The sequence below is a fragment of the Apium graveolens genome, chromosome 1 (genome assembly GCF_009905375.1).
Source record: "Apium graveolens cultivar Ventura chromosome 1, ASM990537v1, whole genome shotgun sequence".
In the NCBI taxonomy this organism is placed as follows: domain Eukaryota; kingdom Viridiplantae; phylum Streptophyta; class Magnoliopsida; order Apiales; family Apiaceae; genus Apium; species Apium graveolens.
This window is the reverse complement of record NC_133647.1, coordinates 59,585,940-59,595,204: the sequence shown is the minus strand read 5'-3', so window position 1 is coordinate 59,595,204 and position 9,265 is coordinate 59,585,940.

Here is a 9,265-nt window from a genome sequence, read left to right as displayed (position 1 = left end):
CAGAAATGAAAGAGTTGGCGAGCCAGCTACAAGAATTGTTGGATAAGGGAGTGATACGGCCAAGTGCGTCGCCATGGGGAGAACCTGTTCTGTTTGTAAAGAAGAAAGATGGGAGTATGCGTCTATGCATAGATTATCGGGAGTGGAATAAGGTAACGATCAAGAACCGCTACCCGCTACCAAGGATAGATGACCTTTTTGATCAGTTGAAGGGAGCAAAATGCTTTTCAAAGATTGACTTGAGATCGGGATACCATCAATTAAAGATCAAAGAAGAAGATGTTCCCAAGACCGCATTCAGGACCAGATATGGGCATTATGAATTCCTAGTAATGCCATTTGGTCTGACCAACGCTCCGACCGCATTTATGGATCTGATGAATCGGGTATTTAAGAAGTATTTGGACAAATTTGTCATGGTATTTATTGATGACATCCTTATTTATTCTAAGTCGGAAGAAGAACATAAGCAGCACCACTGGATAACATTGGAGATACTCCGACAAGAGAAGTTGTATGCCAAGTTTACCAAATGTGAGTTTTGGTTAAAGGAAGTTCAATTTTTGGGACATGTCATTGGAAATGAGGGAGTTAAAGTGGATCTGACAAAGATTGAGGCAGTTATGAGTTGGGAGAGGCCAAAGACTCCTACGGAAGTGCGAAGTTTTCTAGGATTGGCCGGATACTATAGAAGATTCGTCAAGGATTTCTCGAAGATCGCCACACCATTGACCAAGTTAACCACAAAGAATCAAAAGTTTGAATGGAGTGCAGAATGTGAAGATAGCTTTCAAGAGTTAAAGCAGAAGTTGGTAACAGCTCCGGTGTTGGTACTTCCAGATGATCAAGGGAACTTTGTAATATTCAGCGACGCTTCACATAAGGGTTTGGATTGTGTGTTGATGCAACACAGTAAAGTGATCGCATATGCGTCAAGACAGTTGAAACCGCATGAGTTAAAGTACCCAACGCATGACTTGGAACTAGCCGCCATAGTGTTCACACTTAAGATTTGGAGACATTACCTCTACGGAGAGAAGTGTGAAATCTACACGGATCACAAGAGTTTAAAGTACATTTTTACTCAGAAAGAGCTCAATATGAGGCAGAGGAGATGGCTGGAATTGATCAAGGACTATGACTATTCGATAAATTACCATCCTGGAAAGGCAAATGTAGTAGCCGATGCTCTGAGTAGGAAGGAGAGACTGAATAAGATGATAACATCAAAAGAGTTATCTGAAGAAATCGAGAGATTGGAATTGGAACTTTGCGCTTGCGGAAAAGTCGAGGAAGTTTGTCGTGCAATGACCTTTCAGCCAACACTAGTGGAAAAGATAAAGAAGTGTCAAAAAGAAGTAATGGAGAAAGAGAAGAATCAGTTATCTGGAGAGGAAATTAATACTCGAAGAGATGAGCAAGGGATACTAAGGTTTTCATCCAGAATAATGATTCCTCATGTACCTGAATTAAAGAATGAGATCCTCCATGAAGCCCACAATTCGAAATTTTCAATCCACCCGGGAAGCACCAAGATGTATCGAGACTTGAAGAAAAACTTTTAGTGGCCAAATATGAAACGAGACGTGGCAGAATGGGTTGCGAAGTGTTATACTTGTCAGAAAGTGAAGGCAGAACATCAACGACCAAGCGGATTAATTCAGCCCCTGAAGATTCCAGAATGGAAATGGGAAAATATCGCTATAGACTTTATAGTAGGATTACCGCGAACGAAATCCGGGCATGACGCAATATGGGTTATAGTTGATCGTCTTACGAAGTCGGCGCATTTCCTTCCAATAAACGAGAAGTCGTTACTGGACAAGTTGGTTCATCTGTATGTGCGCGGAATCGTACTAAGGCATGGAGTACCCGTATCATTAGTTTCAGACAGAGATCCCCGATTTAACTCGAGATTCTGGAAGCAATTTCAGGAATGTCTTGGCACGAAGTTGAATATGAGCACGGCATACCACCCGCAGACTGATGGCCAGAGTGAAAGGACAATTCAAACAATTGAAGACATGTTGCGCAGTTGTGCAATCGATTTTGCAGGAAGTTGGGACGACCACTTGCCATTGATTGAATTCTCTTACAACAACAGCTATCATTCCAGTATCGGCATGCCACCATACGAAGCTTTGTACGGGCGAAAATGTAGATCGCCAACAAGTTGGGATGAAGTAGGAGAAGGAAGAATTCTCGGCTCGGAATTGGTACAACAGTTGCATGACACAGTCAAGTTAATTCAGAAAAGGTTGCTTGCTGCTCAAGATAGACAGAGGAAGTATGCGGATCCAGCGCGTAAGGATGTTCAATTCCAAATTGGCGAAGCTGTGTTGCTGAAGGTGTCACCTAGAAAAGGGTTGATAAGATTTGGCAAGAAAGGGAAGTTAGCACCTAGATACATAGGTCCTTTTGAAATATTGAGTCAAGTGGGAAAGGTGGCCTATGAGTTGGCCTTACCACCTCAGTATCAGCATGTGCATAATGTGTTCCATGTGTCGTTGCTTAAGAAGTATAATCCTGACGCTAGCCATATAATAGAATATGAACCTGTAGAAATTCAGGCAGACCTGTCATTTGTGGAGCAACCGGTTAAAACACTCGACTGGCAAGTAAAGAGTCTTAGGAATAAGTCGGTAAAGATAGTGAAAGTGCTTTGGAGGAACCCTAAGGTCGAAGAATCGACTTGGGAGTTAGAGTCTGATATGCATTCCCAGTATCCTCATCTGTTCTCTTAGATTCTGGGGACAGAATCCCTTAAGGGGGAGAGGATGTTACGACCGGTATCTTCGTGTAATATTATTTGTGGATTTGGTATGATATTAAAGCCGAATGAAAATATATTCAATGATTGTACGTTAGTGTGAGTGCAAATTTCTGCATTATAAATTTGCTTTATGTAGTATATGATTTTTCAAAGCAAGAATTTATTTAATTTCTTTATTTTGATTTATAAGGAATATTCTAAGCCTTGGAAAATTTTTCTTTTAAAAGGTATTTTGTTCACAAATTTTGAAAATGATATTATAAAGTCTCTAAAAATCCAAGTTATTTTATGGTATAAATTTTATAATTTTTGAACTCTTATTTTATTTTATAAAAATAAATCATTATAAATTTTAGTTGTCATATTTAGCAAATTACAAGAAAGCCCTTGCATGCAAACCACCCTCTCATTCTTTTCAAGGACAAAGAGGACAATTCCAACCCCACTAACTCTTATTTTTCTAGCCAATTACCTTCTTTACCCTTGCATGCAAATTGAACCAAGTTCAAGTGGAAGGCTAATCATGTCAATTCCTAATTCCACTCACTTTTTCCAATAAAAAAACCATAAAACAAGCAAAGACATGATCATTTTCACTCATCACCCACTCTCGGCCGTCTCTCTCTCACTCTCGGGTTTAGCCGAGAACCACCCCCTCCCCATTTTTCTTCATTCCTCAACCAAGCTTCCACTCTTTACACAAGTAAATGTTACTTCCCATACCATGATCACTCATATTTCAAAGAGTTTTGAGTAGAAAGTTTAAGTTTAAAGGTTGCATGTAAAGGTTCTAGTGAAACTCAAAATACAACCTTGATTCTTGTGAGTTTAGGGTTGTTTTTGAGAGGACTACAAGGAATGGAGAAGTGCCAAGTCTTGAGAGGGAAACTCTTGATGATTAAATGGCCATTCCCACCTATTTCATTTGGCCATGACCATATGGGAGCCGAATGAATGGTCCTTAAGACTAATCTTGTTGCTTAACTCAATTTTTGCATATTTATGTGATAATGACTTGAATTTTATGGTGAAAATTTGATAAAACTCTTTTCATGCTAAGATATCATCTAGGTATAGCTTATGCTAGGCTTGCATGTCAATTTTATGATAGAATATATGTAGAAAATGTGTTGTTTTGGTTTGCAAAACTCGAGGACATGCATGCATGTGGATTTCTCTTAGAATGTTGTAAGATTTTGATCATTTGGAAAGATTTTGTTAGTGAGCCTTAATTTCAGTAGGAATAATGTGTTAATATTGATTTATGCTTCTTGTTGCATGGTAATAATTCGTGATTATCTTTTATAAAATGCATATCTTGTGGTTTCAAAAACTTAAAGATTGGTGAGTTGAGAAATGTGATCTCTTTTGTTTTGCCATAATTGTACCTTAGGTAAGGATGATCTCACCCAAGGTTATTTTGATTATGAGGGAGTTAGTTCAGTAGATTACCATGTATAAGTCTTGGTTTAAGTATTGGGATGTTGGTAGTTGAGTTTGTCAAGTCAAAACCTTGGAGAAATGAGAGTTATAGTTTCTGCAGAAAATCAGTTTAGTACCCTGAGGTTTAGAGTGAGTTTTGACCATGTCATTGATGTGCACTTTGAGACCCAAGCCATCAGAAGTTAGTATTGGGAGTATATAAAAGGTTTTAGGTTTTGGTTGGAGGTTTGCATGTCATTTGGTTAGGTGCACAAGTAGAATAACAAAATCTGTCCAGTAGGGAACAGTTTTGTTGTAACTTAGAAATAGGGAGATTTGACCATGTCATGGGTAGGCCCTCATCAGGCCCTGTTGGGCCTTAGTTATAGGGAGTGTCAGAGAAGTTTTTCCAACCATAGTTCATAGGATATGAGTTAGAACCATGTGTCACAAGTTAATTCAAGTCAGGGCGTTTTCTGCCCAGAAAAATAGGGGAACCTTGGACTTTTAGCTTAGGCCCAAGATGGCCCAAGCCAGGCCCTTGAGCCACATCAAGTTTGTGAGATGCCCTTAGGTCAGGAGAGTCTTGTGTAAAAGTTTTGAAGGAAAACTTGTAGTTTTAGAGTGCCTAATGCACTCAAGAAACTATAGTTGTCATTCTGAAATTTGCACCAGTGAGCGCTTTCACTTATCACATATTTTTAGAACACTTAGAAGTGAGTATTAGGTCGACCACCATAGTTGTAAGATGGTATAAGGTCAGTAGAGCTAAAGGCATAAGTGAGGGTCAATAGGTTTTGGACAATTTAGGAAAGGCACATCGAGTTAGGAAGCTAAAATTAGAAGACCTTGTCTAGTTTGGCGACCAAGTGACTTAAGATGTGAGTCGAGATCATCCAAGCCTAGTGTTGCATTATGGTGTATATGGAGTTATTTTGGTATTAATATATGATATGTAATTATGTGGCTATGTGTGTACAATTGTAATTTAAAAGTGAATATAAAATTAAGTGTATATAGGCCTAAGTGCCATCCGTGTTTAATTTCGGGTTGTAAATAGGTTAAGTTGATAAGAATATATTATAATGAGAATTATTATTATTTATGTAGGATCTCGAGACGAGGGAAAACTTGTCATAAAGGTCGAGTGAAGCTCCAGTTGCTCCTACCAGTCAGACCAGACCAGCCTTTCTCAAGGCAAGTGATTCAACTTGACATTCGTATTTACTGCTAATAATTCATACATTGCTACAACTATCCTTGTCATTTGATATATTAAATCAAGCGTATCTTACGTTTATGTTTGAATCATATAGAAATTCCATGAACCCTTGAGTACGTATTCCAAGTAGTTCAAAAGTCTTATTCATGATAGTATACTAAACTAATTTGAATGCCATGATAAAGGAAAGGGTAGTTACCACTCTTAGTTGATTCTCTTGATTAACATGCTGATGATTCCTAAGTAATGATATCTCATCCTGATACTTGAACCCATATAGGACCTTACCTTGATACCTGAAAGCCAGATATTTATCAAAGTTGTCCCTAATTGATTGATACCCCTCTTTCTTATCCTAAAGCTTGTCAATTTTGTTATATTCTGAGCTAAAAATCATTTCTTCATACTTTGGAAACCATTGCTTTAAGCCTAATTTGGCACTTCCTTTCATGATATCCAATAGCCTCACTAAATTCCCTTGTCCAAACTTTGATACATGAAAACCATTTAGTTACCCTAACAGAGTTTAGTTTTGTGATTCATGGCTCTGAGAGTTAACACCATTTCCCCGTGTTTCGAGTTGATCTATAATCCCTTGATAAAAATGTTTACTGTTAAAAGAGACTTTGTTATAATTCGGCATCAGTTTTTGAAATAAATAAAATGTGGGTTTTCAGTCCCAAGGGGGATAAATGTTTTTTGTTGAATAGTGGATCTGGACTGAGACGCGAGTCCTTTCCACACTTATATTAGGCTTAAAAGTTGCCTAGGGGTTCCCATTAATGTTTTAGAACCCAGCGAGGTTCGGGATTACTTCGCGGTTGATCACCGGCTGTAATCCGTAGCGTCATAAAATGATTTTAATTAAGATATGATTTTGAAATTGTTTTGGTACAAGCAAATGAAGCCATCACTCATAGTTTTATCCTTCGTTATCATTAGTTATGTCTTTCCATTGTCATTCTTTAATGAATATCTCGATTTATATTTTGTATCGTACTGTTAGCACTTGTTGAGCATTTGGCTCACTTTTTGCTTTACCCTGATATTACAGCTAGCAGCTATGGTTAGATTCAAGCAGACCGCCCGTAAGACCTATGATGCTGATGCCTATGTTCGAGCTCAGGTAGAATAAGTAATAGTAGTTTGTGTGAGGACTTGGTACTTTTAATCAGATGTAATAGTTGGTAGTGTTGGGCTGTTCCAAACCCTAAACTGTAAAATCTTGGAGTTGGTTGTGTATTCTTCTTTTAAAATGTTGTAATAGTTATATTTAATTTGTTGTTTAAGTTGGGGGCGTGACAAGTAATCCCATTAATCAAGGTAGTTCAGTTTTATTTTAAAATTTAAAATTGTTCCCACTTAATAAATTTTTATCACTGCATGACCAATATTCTGTAAAAATATGACCAATGAGAGAATGCCCATTAATAAACCAAGTAAACAAATACTTCCACGTCAGAATCAGAACTTGATTTTTATCAGAGCTAAAAAGGTCATCAGAATATGGTTAGTATCAGGATTTAAAATGTTATCAGAATATCAAACGACTCAGAGACAAAATCTTGCATAAATATAAAATTTCATTAATATATTGAGCAAACGCATTTCATGAAATTTAAATTACATGCTTAAAAGTACAAGATTGTCCTAAGCTACAAATCCTAACATCAATAGCTTTAGTCCTAAGCTAGGAAGCCAGACAAAGCTGACGGTGAAGAGAAACAGATAGCTGTAATTATTTCTTCTTCCTACTCTCAACAAAAAGAACAGCGAGATGAATGATTCGCTCCTGCTGTCGGAGAGCTTCCCTCCGTTCCTCTTCCAGACGCTCAAGATGGCGATGATAGTCCATGTAGAAGAATAAGAGGTCTGTGAGGACCTCTTGGGGAACTGAGTCCCAGATTTCATCAGGAATGGCAATGACATGCCATTCCTGCTGCCATTCAGTACACCTCAAAGTGATAATGAAAGTGTCATAGTTCAGAACTAAGTTAAAGTGAACCATGTTTGTGATGAGAAAAAAACGAGTTTGAGAGAAAATGAGAGATGTGTTGGCTGGAATGAGGTGTTGGTTTATATAGGCAATAGTATACCAAGAGACGAAAGGAAAATTGAATGGTTATAGGTAGAAATAATTCTACCTCGTCTCCCTAGACTGATGAGAATAATAACGGCCATTGGAAATTTAAAACAGGATTTAATGCGCACATGAAACAAATAAAAATTACTATGCATAGACGAGTACCACTAACCCAAATTATATTGACTATTAATATCTCACCCAAACATATTCTGATTTTAAATAAGATTGTTTTAGATTTTAACCACAAATAAGTCAAGTAAAGAATCAGAGTTTAGTATCAGAACATAGACTTATATCAGAACTTAACAGTCATCAGAACATGATTTCTTAACTTGAAAAGTGAATGCCTATATCTGTAATTCTACACATAAATTCTGATTTTGTTTCTTCAGAACTTAATCATCAGAACTTCCATCAGAACTTGTCCTTAGAATTTATGCGACTGACACTTAAACGTTCATCTAAAACAACATTTATCACCACATTAATTTTCATCATTCATATGGAGTGTATGTGTGTGCAGTAAGCTAAATATCATATAAAGATTAAAGTCTGATTCACTTCAGTACATCTTAGAAATAAGGCATAACTAAGAACTTTGCTCAAAATCTGTCATGATTCTGAAGTCTACTTTAGAATGAGTTCATGCATGAGTCCACCTCAACTGTTTTGTGCTCATTTTATGCATCTTATGAAATTCCATTTTACAGTGGCTTCTCAGTGTAAGTGAGTCACGACTGCTCATCAGAATTTATGCTATTATAAGAGTAATTCTCCAATAATCATAGCGTGTGAAAAGTCACCAAGAAAAATATTCATTTTGCTTTTCTGATGCATATTACTTAATACCAACAATGCACTTGGGTCTTCCCTTCCACATTTTCACTCTAGATCTCAAAGGAGTACCTGATTTTAATTTCTTTTTCTTTTTCTTTTGATAAGTAAGGTTTATCAGCACTTAGTACAACCATCAGATTTATTAACATCAGAACTTAGCAGATAAGAAGCACTATTCTAGTTTGTGACTTAGTAATGAGATACACAAAGTAAACTTCAACTAAGCTCAGTATCAGAATTTGCTTGTGTTGAGAGATTTCCACATAAACAATTACTTCAAACATGAGATCTTTATTATATTAAAGACTACTAGGTCAGCATCTAGCATAGTTATCCTCATTGGATTGAATAATCACAGAAACATTCATATCACTATCAGAGTTTAGAAATTCACATCAGACAACAATCAGTACTTAAGCAATATTCAATTAAGCACAGAATACACAAAGATAGTAATATCTGTAAATACTGATCATAAAGTCTGATGCATCAGAACAAAAACTAAGCAGATTTAGAGAAAGAACCTGAAACCATTCCAAGTTCATTTACCAATCTTGTAAAAGTAGCTTCACACAGTGGTTTTGTGAAGATATCTGCTAGTTGTTGATCTGTTGGAACAAAGTGCAATTCCACTATACCTTCATCTACATGTTCCCTTATGAAGTGGTACCTAATGCTGATGTGCTTTCTCATTGAGTGTTGAACTGGATTACCTGTCATAGCAATAGCACTTTGATTATCACAGTAAATAGGGATTTTAAAATATGTTAACCCACAATCCAGTAACTGATTCTTCATCCAAAGAATCTGTGCACAACAGCTTCCTACAGCAATGTATTCTGCTTCTGCAGTTGATGTGGAAATTGATTTTTTGTTTCTTGCTAAACCAAGAAACCAATGTGCCTCCAAGAAATTGGCAGCTTCC